Below are 19,578 nucleotides of genomic sequence, written 5' to 3'. Positions count from 1 at the left end.
GTGGGTTTAATTTTTCTATATAAACGTCATTAATAAATTAAATTCGTGTTAACCACAGGCAGCGGCCAGTGCGCGTATTCCGATTTCGTAAATAAATTAGTTTCGCTTTTGGAAATAATTTTGTACCTCGTCCATAAAACATACTCGAATTACAGCTTTAAATCAAGTAAATTGGGTCTTACTATCTGAATTGCAAAATAAAAAGTCATTGCGCGACGTTGCCCTGAAATAACTGCCCTCACACTTCCCACATATTATATGATAAGTATTACTACCATCATCAGAATAAATTTTGTACCAGTATAAATAGCTTAGATAACTCTCAGCTGGGCTAGCACTGGCAGGAGACAAAAATTATATCCCCTGACAAGGGATTTATTTAATGTGGCCACATGCTAAAGGACGGGAACATGGAATTGGAGAAGTTTACCCCCGTTTATTATTACACATATATTATTTAGATATTATTTCCACTTGTGCCGCTAGTGCTCTGAGAGATGATATGGGGGAAGATAATTTATTATAATTTCCCCAGGGAAATAATTGTCTCCTGCCCATACTAGCCATGCTGGAGTGACTTCTCCAGCTCTCCATTCTCCTCTTTATCATTCACATTTTTAACCTTTTACATTAACATTTTAATCATAAGACTAGATTTTGCATAAAACAAGAGATAAACTGAAACTCTTATTCTCTTATCATAGGGAGGGTTCCCGTCAATGTCAGTTCCCATAATCGGACCAGCACAATGGTACATAATCTTATATAATACATTTTAGCTCTATCTCCCCTCCTTTTGGAATTTATTGAACAATCTTTATTACATTTTATCAATCTTTATTTCTATACTTTTTAAGATTTGTTCCAATTCTTCTTTGCCTTAAAACCTTTTTCACATTAAGAGTACTGTAAATATGAAAAAAAAATATTTAAACTGGTCTGGGTGGCTGTTTCAAGTTATGCAAATACATCAATCATCATTTAATTTCTACACTTCACTTCAGTTAATTTGACCTGAAAGGACATATACACAAACTTTGCAATTTAAATAACAGTTGGTAATAATATAACCGCAGAACCTGTTTATTTCAATTGTAATGTGAAACAGTTTCCAAGTTATCACTCAGAGGAAACATAAATCTTGCTATTTATAGCACCTTTACATACAATATCCTTAATGTTTGTACCTACGGTATGTATGAGGTATATAAACAGCAATATAATTTTCTCTTCATGCACACTCATTTCCAAATAAATAGTAGAAGTAATCAACCAACTTTTTTTTTATGTTTTGGCATTAGCATCTTGTTGTGTTGATCTGTCCTTCTTCTTCTCACTGTGCCATTTCCCGACTTCACTGTTGTTGCTCGCTACTCCAGAAGCCTAGCAGCCCACCCAGGTTGAGATTTGAAATTACACAAATTACATTTGATATAAAAGTTATACAGACTTTTTTGTAGGCATTATCAAGCTATACAAGTTTTCTGTAGAAATCGATCATATTTATAATATCTCTTATTGTTAAGGCAGCGTTCGTTTTGTTTCCATATATACCTTTTGAGTCAACAGGACCTGATTTTTTTCTATTTCTTTTAAGTGCTCTCATTTTACTGGTAAGTAATCTCACCAGCTGGTAAGTGAAGATGCAGTCTTAGGCGGAAACGGGCTGACCTTTAACTGCCATACCCCTGCCACCCCAACGTATGGCAGTCTTATTAAACTCGTACCGCTAATTGGTTTTTACGCGACAGTGTACCGGAGCGCGTATTTGACGGTAAGGTGGTAACTAGCCTCCCGGAGAAGATTAAACCTTAATTTGGTTACTTTCCAGTTATAAGATGCTGACTTCAAATCATACCTAATTCTGTGTTAGTTCTAAGCAGATTACCTACAAAGTGTAGGTTTTGGCTGTAATTTTCAACCCCCTCTTAATATTGGATTTATGTCAGTTTGTCTTCAAGGCACCTGCCCCAATTTTTAGCATGTTTTCAGACAGGTTGGTAAAACCGGTTGTTTAAATACGAAACACATGTTTTGACTTTTGTCAGCGGCGCGGGCGGTTGCATTACTCGTAAACTTTGTATAGATATGAGAAGTGACCACGAGTTTAAAGCAGACGGAAAGGTTTCACAATATATGTTACAAAGCAGTTAATTGAATCTATACTCCCAAATCATATTTTTGCAATTATTTACTGATATGATTATTTAAACAGGTATTTGGTTATATTAACGTGTATTTGGTTTATATTATAGTAACGTGTTGATGTTGGTTTATATCATACTCTTTATTAAATCATAAAATAAAATTTTCCATCTATTTTTCGGCTGCACTGATTTTGACGAGTTACATAGATCAGTAGAGGAAAATAGGTTACTTTTAAAGGTTATGAAAATATAATATAGGTAAAAGATATGGGAAAGTTTTTTCTATGGCTTTTTACGTTTCCGACACTGTGAGTTGACCGAGTTGCGAGCATCCGTAAGTACGGAAATTAAGAAAAAAAAAAAACTTTCACTCTTCCGTAAATGTAACTTATAATATAAGTAATAATCTTGTTCCGTGCCAATTAAGTTTAATGTACGCGAGCACATTCACTTATCATAATTAAGATATTTATACCTAACTAAAAATAACAGATACTTCGTTAGGTTACGCGACCACTTAAAGGTTTGTTTTTTTTATATTGTTTTTTTAAAACTGTACTGTAAAGTGTTTTTTTTATATATTAATTTAACAATGATGAAAATAAAAGGCTAAAAATATTGTTAAATCAATGATAGACTATAGGGATTATAGTCTATCATTGATTTATATTATAAATGTCAATGTAAGTTTGTTTGTTACGCTTTCACGCAAAAACTACTTAACCGATCCTCATGAAACTTTGTACACATATTTTTGGAAGTGTTAGAAGTAATATAGGATACTTTTTATCCAGACATTAAGCTCGGTTCCTTTAAGAGAGGGGATGAGTGTTTGACGATTTTACACCATAACTCCGACAAATTATAACCGATTTAAATAATTACTTTTGTTCTACAGAGGGACATAGGCAACATTTTGTAGAATGTGATCCTTTCATGTCCTGCGAAGTGTTGCTCTGTTTATAGGCCATGGTTTCCCACCTACCACGAGGTGAGGCTGTCTACATAAATTTATACCATAAAAAAAATGTTTGAGACAACTACGATATACCCCTAACCACCTGGTGAGATTTAAGTCAAGGGCTAGCTTGTAGTGAGTAAAAAAGAGTGTGTGTACTTAGACACACGCGTCAGAAGTTAAACTTCTTTGGCGTATGGAGAAAAAAAATAACTCAAATTCAGTACTGATTAACGATATATATTAAAGTTAATCAAAAAGAATTTATTTAAATAAATAAAGGTTTTATTAACGTAATAATATTTATTTATTCACACTGTTTGTACTGTTACGAAACACGTGTTCTAATTATAAAAATACTAGAATATACAACCGGAACATAGTTATCAATTTTCATGCAACCTAGAGCTAACTTCACGATGTAGAATTCAGGCGTCGGTGTGGGCGCGCATCGTAAAAATTCACTCTCGTCATTTTTCTCCATCAAAAGAAGTACTTCAAAAAAAGCTGCAATATCAAACCTATTACGTGCGCTAATTACGTATTTATATCAAAACCCTACATCAAACGATCGCCGACTAGTGAAATCCGACCGGCCGGGTCGCTCCGGTCCAAGGGACGGGCCTTGGACCCTTTTAACATGTCGACCCTTTAATATCCGTTGAATTTTTAAAACAAAGCCTTCAGCAGTTGAGTGCCTACTTCAAAGAGCAGTCCAGACCTCGTCCTAACATTTTCGTTATTTTGAGCAGTTTTATTAAAACCATACTTCAAAGACCCACTACAGAGTCAAAAATTGTTAACATAAGTTTTATTTTAAGCGGCGATAGCGCAGTGGGTAGGAGCTCGACTTCACTTCCAGGGGGCCGAGTTCGAAACCCAGCACGAACCTCTAAGGGTATAAGAACGTAGTCCACCACGCTGGCCCAGTGCGGATTGGTGGACTTCACATACCTTTGAGAACATTATATACATTAGCCGTAACTCTCAGGCATGCAGGTTTCCTCGTGATGTTTTTATTCACCGCCGAAGCATGTGATATTTCTAATTACTTAAAACGCACATAACTTAGCAAAGTTAAAGGTGCGTGCTGCGCATTCGAACTCGGCACCGACTATCGGCTATCACCGCTTCATGTTTGTAATATTAGAATAGATATACTTAATAACTATTCCGAATTATGCCACGTTCATTAACACAGCCCTACAGACGCCTTTTCACATGATTTTTCTAAAATCCATCCCCGAAAGGGATGAAAATTTGTACAGGGGTTCTGCTATCATAACTATTTACGTTTGTAACTTGTAAAACTGTTTTCCAACTACTTGAAACTTATCCTACATCTTAAACTGCCAATAAATTACATTCATGTGGTCGGCCTTGCAGCTTATAAACTCATTATAAAGGATATAGTCTGAGAGTGTTGAACGATTTGTTCAATGCGGTTGTATCGCTTTCTTTGGTAACAAATCACAAGTAAAATAAATAAATAAATAAATATACTAGGACAGCACGCACATCGCCATCTAGCCCCAAAGTAAGCGTAGCTTGTGTTATGGGTACTAAAATGACTGATTAATATACATAAAATACTTATAATATACAGCTAAATACCCAGACACTGAAAGACATTCATGTTCATCTCTCAAACTTTTTCCAGTTGTGGGAATCGAAGCCACGGACGGCCTCGGACTCAGAAAGCAGGGTCGCGGCCCACTGTGCCAATCGGCCGTCACAAAGACGTAAAAGACTGTTAATGACTTTAAAAGCCCGTTAAAAGACCTATTTTTAAGCGATCAGCTTTTAAATCCCCTTAAAACACTTATGCCAAGCGTTGAAAGGTAACTCTTGTGGATATAATGTTAGTGAGAAGAAACTTAACTTTTAACTGCCTCAATACTAAAGTGATTTTTTTCAGTAGGTAGGCTGATGTTTAACGTGTAAAAACTATGACTTTGTACATTTCGATTGCAAGATGATTTCTCATAATCTTTTAATTCGAATGACTAAAAACTGCCTAAATAGGTCGAAGAAATCGGTCTTAAATCGGTCAAACTACTATGCATGAATTAACTTATTTACAGCTCTTAGACTAACCATACATTTTAAAGAATTATTATATAAATACCTTAGTGCACAAAAACCTACTTTTATACGACATTGCCTAATATGGCGGTACTTGATACTGCAAGTTGTGTGTGTACTTGTCTGTAATTTCGGTTATATACGCGTCGATAAGCTAAGGCAAACCAATCAAGGTCACTTGTCTCCATTGCTCCTCGAGAGAGAACCAGGCGTGCTGCAAATGAAGCGCAGGAGACATTTTTCTCCCCGGGGACAGGACACAGTGCTATGTTCTCGAACAGCCTTATCGACTCTCCGAGCATTAGCGCACGGGTGGAAATAATATCCAAATAATATATGCATAAAAATAACAGGAGTAAACTTCTTTCGGACACATAAATTTTAACCCATAGAATTAATAACATACAGAATCCTCATTCAGCCATTTTTGTATGCAGTGCATCATGTCCAAAACAAATGAAAACGCCCCGCGCACTGCTCTGCATTCCGAACCGGTGGTAGAGTCACTACATACAGACCTACTTTTCGTTTCAAAAGTGCTTATAAAGTAGGCCTACTTGAAAAAAATTAATTTTAAATTTGAACATTAGAGGTAAAATAATTAGCCATCAACTGCTAAATTGTATGAAGTGACTTACCGTTTGTTCGAGAATCGCAACTAAAGTGGAGTAGTTTTTGATGCTTCAATATAAGTCGTGTACACGGTTTCTGTATGTTCTTAATTCCGTGTTTTAACAGGGGATATAACTTTTGTCTCCTGTCCTGCCTATGCTAACGGTGATGGGGTATTAAGGCACTCGAAAACCAGTGCATCGTCAGAAGATGGAGTATCCTAAAAACACGGTCTTTGACGACCTCCCTAGCATAAACACTACGCGGTCATCATAAATCAGAAGCAGGAGGTATAGGGATATTTTAATTAACAGTTTTCGAAACCACCTCTTTTCGAAAAATATCTCAAAACAGAAGGTATTCTTAATTGCTTGAATCACCTACTAAAAGTCACAGCTCAAATATTAATTGTTGTGTATTCAATTTAATAAAACATCTCTCAAATAACAATTTATCTTATATTAATTGAAATAACTAAACCAAACGTTTCTCGCGCTATTAAAATGTTAACTAATAGTTATGAAACTAAAATTGTGTTTAAGTCAAATATTATTTCTATAAACTATTCGATAAAATAACTACGAATTATTATTGAATTCTTAAAATTGCAAATCAATTTTATTAAGAAGCTGATATGCTGGGCAATAGCGCCAGCATTTTGGGTGCCATGCCCATAAGTGAACAGTTAGACGGCTTATATTTATTGTAAATATTAATTTTGGATTGTAATTATTATTTCCCTAGAAAAATATATTTTTCGTTGGTTCGTTAATAAATAAACAACAAGAAGCTGATACTGGCGGAATAGTTAGCGCTGTGACCTTATGACTAAAGGTCCCAAGTCCTGGCAGGGATGGATAGGGATTTTAGAATTTAAAGTATTGTGAGTAAAGTTTATTTTCACTGTTTAGTAGACGGTATTAAAAGAATACGAAGGTAAATTTCGCCACAATGTATAAGGTTGTTTATGTTGCTAATAGGTGGGAAATATGACGTCCCGAAACCAGAAGGCCAAGATTCGGTCCAGATGATTATTTTTTTCCCCTTTTTGATGCTCAGAATTTTTTTTCCGGTAAATATACCAATTACTTATGTGATGTAAGTTTTAGAGCACGCGCAAACAATATCCGAGCGTTATTGGCACTCGGACCAGAAAATTTAAACACACTGCAGTACTGTTGCAGTATAATGATTTAGACGTGAACGTGTGCTAACCTTGCTAGCGGCTGACATAGTTGGCAAGTTTCTAAAAAGTTTGCTTTTCTCGGGTTTCCTGTTAACAATATGATTTACTATTTATAATTTAATTCTAATCCTACTGATATTACAAATGCAAAAGTGTGGATGTTTGTTACCCAATCACGCAAAAACGTATTTGGACGAAATTTGGCATGCATGTAGCCTTTGACATCGTATAGAAAATAAGCTACCTTTTATTCCGATTCCTTAAGTGGGTCCCGAGGGAAAATGAAAATTGTTTACGAGCTAAGCCGCGGGCAGAAAGGTCTGAAATTTGGTACGCATGTCACTTATGCAGTGGCGTGCACAGAGTTTTTGACCAGGGTATGCATAAAGAAGGCAGATGCCATAAAATGGAACAATCCTTCGCATTAATGAGTTATACAAAAAATTTAGGGTATGCAGAGCTTTTGTGCATGTATCAAGTGCACGCCACTGCACTTATGCTATGGAAAAGGACATGTACTTTCTAAAGCGATCTCTCAATAGTTCCCGTGGTAAGATTAATAATTGTTTACGAGCGCAGATGTAAAGCCAATTCTGAGGTCCACGCAGTGGCGAGCATAGAGGGTATGCACAGGGTATGCAGATGGTACAAAATGAAGAAAAATCTCCTTCAAAAATAACTAAAAAATTCATAGTATATTCAATGTACAGAATTTCACCAGTTACAGTTTTATAATAAGTATCTATAGATACAATTGTTATTTTTGGAAACTCCACCTTTATTAAAAGTCGGTTGGAACCCGGGCAAATGAGCGATCACACTCGTAAGCATTCAACAATACAATAACAATGCAAGTATTCTAGAAACCTTGAGAATTTTTAAAACGTCGCGAGTCCGCTCTGTAAACTTTCCTTTAGCGATAAGTGTTTTTAGAAACGACGACTTTTTACTTCCGCCCCAAAAATTTCGTCCAATTCATCAATAGCCTGTAACAGTCCACTGATGAACTAAAACCCATAATCACAACGCTGGGAAGACGGGTTAGTGATAATAATAATAATAAAAATCCTTTATGGCCATACACTATTGTTAATACAAGATTTTTAACTAAATGTTTATCAATTAATATTAACAGTCCAGCCGTTTCGGAGCCTATACGGAACATACCCACACACTTTATCTTTTATATATATAGATAGATAGATTAGTGTTGGATATAGCGGTCTCCTTCTGGGAAACAGTTATGTTGAAAAGGGAGGCTGCAGAGCGGGATCTAGAGAGAGAGCTTATCCCGCCCGGAGAAGAAAGCGCCAAGGTCACGATAGCAACAAGCTAGATCCGCGCACTTAATTGTCCCAGGCGAAGGGAATTTGGGGTTTAGAAGCGGTCTCGGAGGATTTGACCTTCCACTCTTCAATATCCTATGTGGCCCCGGGAAGACGTCATTTTCGATGTGGCACAGGCTGCCGTGGCCCGCAGCCAGACAAATAAATTTTAAAAAGCGTTTTTTTCCCCGGTCTTGCCCAATGGGCGTACAAGGGAGGCATAGATGCGTTCTTAGAAGATCCCGGAGTATCCCTTCATGTGCTGAGGCCGGCCAATGAGGGGGTTTTAGTAGGAAGAAATCCCACATAACCCAATTTTATACAATTCGGGTATATCGTATTCAGGCGATTTCCCCCCCGTCAACAAAAAAAAAGGATAAGAACATGGAGGGTTTTCACTGTTCAAATATCAGGAAGGAAGGTAGTAGTGAGTAACGTTTTATATTTTTTTGGGTCAGTCAAAATATTTTAAAACCACTCCCCATAGACGTTTATTTATATGGAAAAATGTTTTTTAACGCCCTTAAATAACGTCGCGTGCTTCATTGTTTGAAATGTTGGTGCATTGGGTCACGCGATAATTTTATTATTAATATAATTCCAAGGTCGAATGGTATACGCGATGATGTGAGGTGGTCGGATGGGATCCTATTGATACCGTGGGATAATAGGCGGGTCGTTGGTGTGGCAAAATGTACCTGTACGGTATTCAAATAGTTTCTATTGTCTATCAGATGTATTCAGTTACTGCGCGAGTTTTTATTTGCTTTTGCCTTTAATAATGCACATAGATGTTTTTTTTTTATCGCGCCTTGCTTTGCTTTTCACTCTTTAAATGTACTTTTTAGATTCAGGTTTGCACAAAATCGAACAGGAAATTCGTCTGCTGTTTGGTGTTATAGTGACCTAGTATGTGGTTTTAAATTTTATATACTAGCGGTTGCCTGCGATTCGATCCATGTTCGTTTTGTGATAAATCTAATTTTCAAAATATAAGTTCCCTGAAGGATTGTTCAAAAAGAAATATTGATTTTGAACCGATTTAGATTTTTTTCAAGGTGACTAAGACGGTAGTATTCTTAGCTATGTTCGATGGAAATGGGTTCAAAATGGCCGCCGCCACAAAATGGAAATATTTTTGCACAACCCCCTCGATATGGGTATGGGTAAATTATGATAAATTTCAAATCCAAAATGCCGAATTTTTTTCACAAGATTTTTTTTTTCCACAATATCGTCGTCGATACCTATCAATTTCCTTGTTTTCACCTGCATACTATTATGAAATTTAAGCTTAACTTGCTATACTCTGCGAAAGGCAGGAGAATCTGTATGGTGTAATTTTTTAATTTTTTTAGTCTTTATACGCCACACCAAGCAGACCTTCAGCAATGGTACCGGAGCATCCTCAGGAGATGTTGACTTTACAATGTATAAATGTAAAGCTACCGGACTAACTGTTGACCATTGCATACGATATGTCGTAACTTAAGGCACTCGTTATAGTCGACTGTGAAATTCTCAACTTATCTCACCGACACCGTTTCAACAATTATATGTTTACCTACTGATAAATTTTATGTTCACTTAATTTGTAGTCTAAGCATGAAGTTATATTAAGAATACTTAGAAGTTATATCGTCGAAACAAACAGACTCACTAAAAACTGACAGAATTGACGTTTTCAAAAGTGCCTATAGAGTAGGTAGGTACTACTTAGGCCTGCTTGAAAGAATTGTATTTTTTTTCTTTTGAAGTGAAACTTCTTTAATATATCTGCTGTTGCCCGCGACTTCGTCTGCGTTTGATTTTGTTTTTTGATGTGGCATTAAATTTAGTTGTAGTTCTAAAAAAAATTTAAAGTATTCAGTATCGCTAAGCCTTAATGAAGGGTTTGCTGCTGTCCGCTGAGGAGTTCTGTCCTCTAGCTCCAACCACAGTTTGGGCAAAATTAAACACATATTATAACCTCCATACAAAAATAATTATTTAATTCGGTTATAATTTGTCGGAGTTATGGTGTAAAATCGTCAAACACTCATCCCCTCTCTTAAAGGAACCGAGCTTAATGTCGGGATAAAAAGTATCCTATATTACTTCTAACACTTCCAAGAATATGTGTACAAAGTTTCATGAGGATCGGTTAAGTAGTTATTGCGTGAAAGCGTTACAAACAAACTTACATTGACATTTATAATTGTGTAGGGATTATATTTAAGTCACAATAGTAGCTTTTGTATTCTAAATTTTAATAAGATCGCCGGTACAAACAAAAGTTGATTACACTCCAATCGCGGTATTTTTTTGCTTTTTAGTTCCTGGGCGTATGTTGAAGTCGGTTTTTTGACGTGACAACGTCTTATAAATTGGTTTGCCGGGTGACACTTCAAGAAACTGCGTTACGCTCCGCTCACGTTATGCGCTTTCAATGAGAGCGAGTGAGAGGCACGCGCCCGCCTAAGAGCGAGAGAGACAGATATAAAAAGTGAAAGGCACGCGTCCCTTTGTAGTAAACGCTGTTTCATTGTACGCAAATGTATTGCAAGTTATTGTATGTATATTTGTATATAAATACGTATGTATGTGTAAAGGTAAAAATAAAATTTTGTTAATATGAAATTCAGTGCGAGATTCTTTGTATAAATTAATGTTTTAAATATAATTCTTTGTATAAATAAATGTTTTAAATTGTTACTATTATTTCATCCTTCTTCCTACTATACGAATGAATATTCACATTAAAATTATTTTACCACTCAAAGTCGTTGTCACGTAAAACTTTCGCCCGTATACCGACTTTACAGGCAACCAATTTTTTTAATTTAAAAATAATTTATTGAATCCAAGCAGTTTCCGCAATACCTAAAAATGTATTAAAATTCACGCCAAGCGTTTTGGCTTATACAAAAATAGTTAAAGCAAATAGTAAGACAAAAGGAAACACCTACTAAAAATTCAGAGACGTGACTCATAATACTACACGCATGGATATTAGCGATTACTTGCGTAAATCCTTAGTCACTGTTTGGCGAATCGGATGTCCTTTATATATTTTATCGATGACAGCTTCGCGCGATACTGCGATCTCACTTGATAGTAAGTGATGACCATCGTCGTACACGGTCTGCTGTTGTCCCATTGCTGGGTATAGGTCTCCTATGAGTGATATTTAATCAATACCTTACAATTTTTTTGTTACTTTTTATAATGTTACATCTTTAACATACAAACGAATGCCTATGACAACCCTATTGAAATTCTCTTTTATTTATTTGACCTCAAGACTCATGTTACACCAGGTGGTAAGTGATGAGGCACTGTAAGATCGCGGAACGCTAAATCGCTTGGCGGCACGCCTTTGTCGGTCGGTTGGATACTAGCCACGACTGAAGCCTTCCACACAGAAACCGTTAAGCAAGTAAAATTTAATTGCTTAAAACGCACATAGCTTCATAAGTGAGTCCCGACAAAAAAAAAGGGTCGAAATTCTAACCACGGGGTCACCGATCCAATAAATCTAAGGTCCAAATCCTAAGGTTGCCTGGCAGTCATCGCTTCTAAGCGATAAGACCGCCTTTTGTATTCTACTCCAGTCTTGGTGTTTCTCTCTATTCGTCCTTTATTTTCCTAACTGTGTATTGGTGTACAAATAAAGAGTTTAAATCAATAAATAAATATGAATGGATAGGTTAATACGATTTTTTGTAAGTAAAGAGATCTGCAGTCGTAGAATGGTTACAGAACACCTACAATTGGAGTCGATGGAGTTAATGTGCATAACAAATTAGTAATATCGAAGTTAACTACGCTCTGACTCGTGAGTCATAGTTGAGAGTCATGATAAGGCGATTTTAAACGGCCGTTTACTTTGTTTATTTTTAATCCTTTTTTTGTATGCCTACTTGAAAGGTAACTTTTACTATTGAATTACTTTGTACCCATATAAGCGATGATAAGGTAGCCTAGGTGAGGACTCCGGCGCTCAACTTATTGTGTGCGTTTAAGTTTTTTTTTTTTTCTTTTAATACACCCTTTACTGCAATCCCACCTGCTGATAAGTGATGATACAGTCTAAGATAATACGGGCTAAGGATAAGGATATTCAAAGATTTTTCAAAATTCATTTATTTCAAGTAGGCCCAGTTTATAAGCACTTTTGAAACGTCAATTCAGTCTGTTCAACCTATACCCCGATTTCTATGCGACATCGTACCGGAAGGCAAAATCGCTTTGCGGCACTTTTTTGTCGGTAGGGTTGTAACTAGCCGCGGCCGAAGCCTCCCACCAGACTTAAAAAAATATCAAAAATTTCAATTACTTTTTTAATATAATTATTTATGTGTATTATTCATTAAAATATTCATCAGTCGTCTTAGTACCCACAACACAAGCTACGATTACTTTGGGGCTAGATGGCGATGTGTGTATTGTCGTAATATAATTATTTATTGCAGCACAAGTGGAAATGATATTCAAATAATATAGTTTAATGATTAACGGGGGTAAACTTCTCCCATTCCCTGTTGCCGTGCTTTGGCAGATGGACGCGTTAATTTATTTTCCTTTCCAGGGGATATGATTTTTGTCTCCTTCCAATACTAGCAGTGTACTGTTTTTATAATAAGAACTAGCGTACCCAGCCCGCTTCACCGGGATAGATTTAGCTTTATTTTATTTAAACAATAAACTTACATGATTTAATTCTTATTTAAGTCTCATAATATATTAAATCATTTATTTCTCTCCGTATTCATTCTCTTCTATTCTCTTCTCGAGCGGATGAAGATCATTATCTACACCCATGTACACCCAACAAGAATATCATCATAGTAAATAAATAATAATGTATTTGACAGTTCAAAAATAGGAGTGCTCCGATCGTCACCAAACTTTACAGGATTACTCGCCAGGTCAATCCGGAGATTCCTTGAAAGTTTCATTGATATCGGTCCAGCCGTTTCGGAGCCTATACGGAACATACCCACACACTTTCTCTTATATATATATATATATCAGATAAATAGATAGATTACAGGACCGAGTATGTGGCCCACCTATAAACAACAAAACTTCACAGGGCATGTGAGGAGCACGTCCTGCAGTATGGCGCCCTGTGTCCGTCAATTTGAGGTACATGATGACAAATGAATCATTTCACAGAGCACCGAAGACTCTGCGGAAGCTGGATTTGTCAAATTTAGTTTTTAATTTCGTCTTGCTAACGGTATTGAATCTCCCAAGCACATTGTTTTAGCGAGGAAATATGACAAAAGGCGCCAAGGAGTTAGCCCTTTCAATCCGTATAAGTGTATGCGATGGGCCTATTAATCCTCAGTTTAGGGCTTCCAGCCAAATGAGCCGAACTTAGTGTTAATCGATACGGTACCGAACTAAAAATAGTATAATTAAAACTTAAACTCAACTTTTATTCAAATTCAAGTAGAAGCACTTTTGGAACGGCAAGTCGGTTTGTGATGATTATACTGAGAAGAAGCCGGCTAGAAACTCAACAGTTGCTTCCTTTCAGTCTAACATAAAGACTTTTTAATTGTGAAGTATGTCTGTTTGTGATGACTCTACCAGCAGTTCAGAAGGTAGACTATACTGAGAAGAAGTCGGCGAGAAACTCAGCAGTTGCTTTTTTCCAGTCTAAAGATGTATAAGAACCTATTGAGACCCACTTCAGGACACGGGCCTCCTCTCGGAATTAGGGTTTGGAGGGAGGGAGACCATTGTCCACCACGCTGGCCAAGTGCGGATTGGTACACTTCACACACCTTTGAGAACGTTATGGCGAACTTCCAGAATCTACAAATACTATAAGCAGTGCTAGATTGAGACACATCGATAGAATTGGACATAGACTAGTTGATATGCCTTCTGGCACGCGTGCCTTCTGGTCTCTGTCCAAAGCTATACAGGGCAACTTCTGCCGATCTTACTTTCCACCTTTACGCAAACCGGATTATACCCTTGTCCACGCTGCTCAAGAGAAAGCCGAAATTTTGTGCCACTATTCGCCTCAAACGTCTCTTAATAATGGAGGGAGAACACAACCTTCGATCCTGCGATGTCTAAGTTTTTTGCGTGACATTCGTTTTACTCTTGAGTTATGTGCAGGATTCCTCGCGATGTTTCTCTGCACCGTTTCAATAATAATAAGTAATATTTTAAATTTCTTAAACGCTCGCATAGCCGGGTATCGAGCTCGGTTTCCTCGAAAGGGAGGCCGATGCTCGAACCACTAGGCTATTACCGCTTAAACTTAGGTACAGGTAAATCTAATATTATATTCGGTATCATATAATAAAAACATATATAGACCCCAATTCCCCATGAAGGATTTGTGCACTTTTCTCAGAAGTTATGCGGATCATGACATGTTAAATGTGGGGTTATAAACATCTTTAATGGACCCTCATTTGTTGTAGCTTGCAGTTTTGATAACAATAAACTATAAAAAATAAGCTAATAAAAATACTTGGCTAGCCAGATTTTGTTTTTCAGTGCAGCAATTAGATTTTTTTCCCCTTTTGCATCATTTTATGTATATTTACATTCTCTTTTCATGTTTTTTCTTTTTACATTTTCTTTTCGTCTTATAGTGTCCATCTTCATGTAGCGTCGTCTTGAATAGTTATTAGCATATTGTAGCTACCTATAAGTTAACGTGTTTCTAATACCTTAGGCCATCAAAATATGTCAATGTATTACATGTGATTCTGTTGGCGGGGCTTTGAATAAAAAAATAAATACGGTAAACCCAAAAAATCCATCTAATTGACGAAAATTGCTAATTTCAAGAAACTGTCTGAATTGCCTACTTGATCTAAGTCGTTAGCGTGTTTGAGTATATATAAAGAGGTGCAGGTTCAATTCCCAGGCTGTTGTGTATTCCTAGCTGGGGGCACATTAATACACTGAGGAGGATGTTCAGAAAAACCTATCTTCCGCTTTTCTTTTCCTTCAAATCGGAATCTAGCGAGCCTAGTAAATCTTTCGTCTTTTTCTCAAAGAACAATACCTGCAGTTGCCCTTGAAATCCATATATCCATACTCATGCACGTCACGCTCGGATGATAGGTAGGGTTGCCATTAGTTAATTAATTTAAAAGGAAACCAACGTTGTGTAAAATGATTTACATATAAGTTAAAATTAAACCACTTTTGGAAGTCGATTGAATAAATAACCTTTGCGTGTAAAATAAATCATCGGAGAAGATTATCAAACCAATCGTTTCAAAAGTCTTTGTAAAGATAGTCTGTGTAAAGTAATAATTAACTTGAAACCGCTTTATTGTATTTTCACAAGTTATTGTCATTGTTAAAAATAATGAAACTAATTGGCGTTCTTGAGATTATGGAGCTTGCCACTATAGCTTATAGCAATATAATTTTTGACGCTCTTCTTTCACAATTTTCACGTTAATTCTATGTTGATACACCTGTAATTTAGACATAATACTGCTTTGAGCAATCCACAAAAAAACGTCCGGATGCGGATGCCAATAAAAAGTAGATATGTCCGGTTAAATCCGGATGCGTGGCAACCCTGGCGAAGAGTCGGATCATTGAAGCACAGGTAGTACAAGGCCGTAATAAATACAAAGTTATATTATTAGCTAGGAGATAACGGAACCCGTGACTTCGTCTGTGCAGAATTTCTTTATTAAGTTACACTTTACTGTTTTAGAAAAAAAACATGGGATTGAAATTATATGATGTAACGAATTGAAGGTAGTTGCGAAACCGAATGTCTTCCTATTACTTTTTTAAGTTATGTGCGTTGTAAGTAATTCAAATAACACTTGCTTCTACGATAAAGAAAAACATCGTGAGGAAACCAGCATGTCTTAGAGTTCTCCATAATGTTCTCAAATGCGTGTGAATTATACCAATCCCCACTGGGCCAGCGAGATGGACTACTGTCTAAACCAAACTTATTGTGAGAGGAGACTCGTGGGTTTATACGATGATAGATCCCCAAAAATAGTATAAAAATTACAATACAACAGTTCGGTCATTTAGGCGCCTGAACCGACCGCAAACTAACATACGTCATCAAACATAATTTAACATCATCCTCCCATTGTTCGTGTATATGGATGCGAGCGCCATTGTGACAAACCGACAGACATGTTGAATTTAATATTAATAACAACATATTAATAACATGCCTATGTGCTATTCTTTGGTTACAAGGTTCTGGTTTGCATTGATTAAGCCTTTTTGTTTTTCCCACTTCTGATACGAGGAATAATTTTTAAGCCTCTAAAACCGTGATAGAAGTGTTGATAGCCCAGTGGGTTGGACTTCGAATTTACTTTCGTGGGGCCGAGTTCGAATCCCAGTACGCACCTCTAACTTTTCTAAGTTATGTGCGTTTTTAGTAATTAAAATATCACTTGCTTCAACAGTGAATAAAAAAATCGTGATTAAACCTGCAATGTGGCCTGTGAAGTCCGCCAATCCGCACTGGACCAGCGTGGTGGTCTACGGCCTTAACCCCTTCTTATTGTGAGAGAAGATTCGTGCCCTGTACTGGGCCGGTCATAGGTTGATATGATGATGATAATGATGACTAAACACCCCCCTTATGCTCCCGTAGCGATTTAAAATTCATTTATTCACTTACTTTTCAAATCTGTAAGTGTTCCAATATGAAACTTCCTAGTAAAATTGTTAGTAAGAGAGTTTGTGTGGATGGATGTTTGTGAGGAATTGTTTCACACAAAAAGTGAACCTATTTGACTGAGATTTGGAATGGATATAGATTATTCCCTGGATAAACACATCAAGCGTTTATCCCGGAAAAATGTTCAGCTTTGGGGCTTCCATCATCATCATCATCATCATCAACTTATCTCCCGGAAACTGTGTTTCCTGCCACGTATAACTTGAGTATATTCAAGGCTGGCAAGAGTGAATAGACGTTTTCTAGGCAAGCGTGCTTCAATCTGGATCTATTCAATGCATGATTGTCAAGCGTTCGCCTATCGTTAACCAAAAAAAAAAACCGAAAATTTTCACATTTTATGGCTGTAGACCGCCACGCGGGCCCAGTGTGGATTGGTGGGTTCCACACGCCACAAAAATGAAGCCGAAGTCCTAACCACTTGGCTCAACTCACTTAGAAAAACAAAAACAACAGCTAGTCGACTTACTATGAGGCGGGTGATCCCTAAATATAATTATGTAACCAAAAAGTATTCTGACACCTCGAGAAGTCGAAACATTTCTCTCCGCTTAGCTACAGTTCACTTTTACTGGAACAATGTACTGCATTCTCAGTTTCTCATGTAATCAGTGAAAGTACTTCAGTTTCACCGCATTACTGATCTTTATTGATCTCATTACATGCCAGTTTTAATATAGGTTTTATATACGCAATAATTACTTGATTTTGCGACCAGTTGCGTACGACTACCATATATTTTTGTAATTACTCTCTAGAGGTTTCCTTTCTTCAGACTGTTCAAGTAGTAGAGCATCTTATAACAGCTCTTCCGGGAAAGGAATAAGGCTATGCTTATTACTGCCACTAAGGAGGCACTATTTGTCACTATAAACATGTTAATACATCTTAATATATATAAATCTCCTGTCACGATGTTTGTCCGCGATGGACTCCTAAACTACTTAACCGATTTTAAATTAAATTGGCACAACGTGAGCAGTCTGGTCCAACTTAAGAGATAGGATAGCTTAGATCTTTAATTATAGTTGCAATTTTATTCTATTGCAAATTATTTGTCTATAATTAATTGACAGTCACATGACAGTCATACTACTATACTCATTTAAGGCTTAGCGATACTGAATACTTTAAAAACAAAATCAAACGCAGACGAAGTCGCGGGCCACAGCTAGTGTATTATATGTATATGTGTGTGTATTTATGCATATTTATTAATATATATAATATTATTATATATTATATTATTACTAGATGACCCGTGCAACTTCGTTGCACCAATAACCGATTACCGGAAAACACAAATAAAATGACATTTTCTTAAAAATGAATCCTAGCTAGATCGATTTATCGCCCCCGAAACCACCTGTATATATATACTAAATCGTTGGAGCCGCCAACGATTTTCATGAAATTTTCCGTGATTCCAATTATATATATATATATATATGTACACAAGAATTGCTCGTTTAAAGATATAAGATATATATAATTGCGATTTCCCGTCTTTCATTGCCTTATTCCAATAGTTAAGGTAGCCTGGAAGAGATCACTGTTAGTGATAAGACCGCCTTTTGCATATAATTTATGTTAATGTACGTGTAAATTACTGCCACTAAGGAGGCACTATTTGTCACTATAAACATGTTAATATTATATGTATATGTGTGTGTATTTATGCATATTTTTTAATGTATATTATATTTATATATATTATTTTATTACATTTATTATTTTATTTAATTATTTATGTGTATAAAATATATATATCTTTTTTATATATATAATCCCGATTTCCCGTCTCTCATTGCCTTATTCCAATAGTTAAGGTAGCCTGGAAGAGATCACTGTTAGTGATAAGGCCGCCTTTTGCATTTAATTTATGTTAATGTAAGTGTTCCTGTGTGTGTTTCCTTTATTATGCAATAAAGTTGTTTAAATAAATACAATAAAATAAATAAGCAGCATGGTTTTGTTCCCGTCTGGATGGCGAAGTTGTCAGTCAGCGTGACAGGCGCATGAGTCTTAACACCAATATGTAAGGTTGATGGACACAGGGTGGCGCAGGACGTGTTCCTCGCATGCCCTGCGATGTATTGCTCTGTTAATAGGCTATGATTTTCTAGTTGCCAAAATTCAAAATTCATTTATTTCAAGTAGGCCTAATATAAGCACTTTTGAAACGTCAAGTCTGTCTGTGTGTAGTGACTCTAACACCGGTTCGGAAGGCAGATGCTACCGAGAAAAAGCCGGCAAGAAACTCAGCAGTTGCTCTTTTCCAACATCAAAAATTTACATTTTACATTTTAACATTAATTTTTCTATCTTGTGAGAAATGAAAGCGGAGCCGGGTGCTTCCAAGCAACCTTGTCATTAAGAAACTCATCAATTGTATAATAAAAATGCTGCTGCAACAAATGCTGCTTGATAACTTTGCTGTAAACAGTAAAAAATCTAGAAGACGTAATCTTATTTACGGTACCCATTTAACTGAAAATCTATGGCCGGTTTTGGTGCACGGTTTTTATATTATAGATATACCACATCAGAACAGGTTATTTTATGTTTTC

At 36.4% G+C, this 19,578-nt stretch overlaps 1 protein-coding gene across 1 annotated transcript in view; it reads left to right on the top strand.

The window, feature by feature from the left end:
• The window catches only part of LOC120628340 (esterase E4-like), a 38,228-nt gene that overhangs the window by 469 nt on the left and 18,181 nt on the right, over positions 1 to 19,578 (top strand). The gene's annotated exons all lie outside the window — the stretch shown is intronic.

This window comes from Pararge aegeria, chromosome 12 (assembly GCF_905163445.1).
Source record: "Pararge aegeria chromosome 12, ilParAegt1.1, whole genome shotgun sequence".
Lineage (NCBI taxonomy): Eukaryota > Metazoa > Arthropoda > Insecta > Lepidoptera > Nymphalidae > Pararge > Pararge aegeria.
This window is presented reverse-complemented; position numbering and strand designations above follow the sequence as displayed.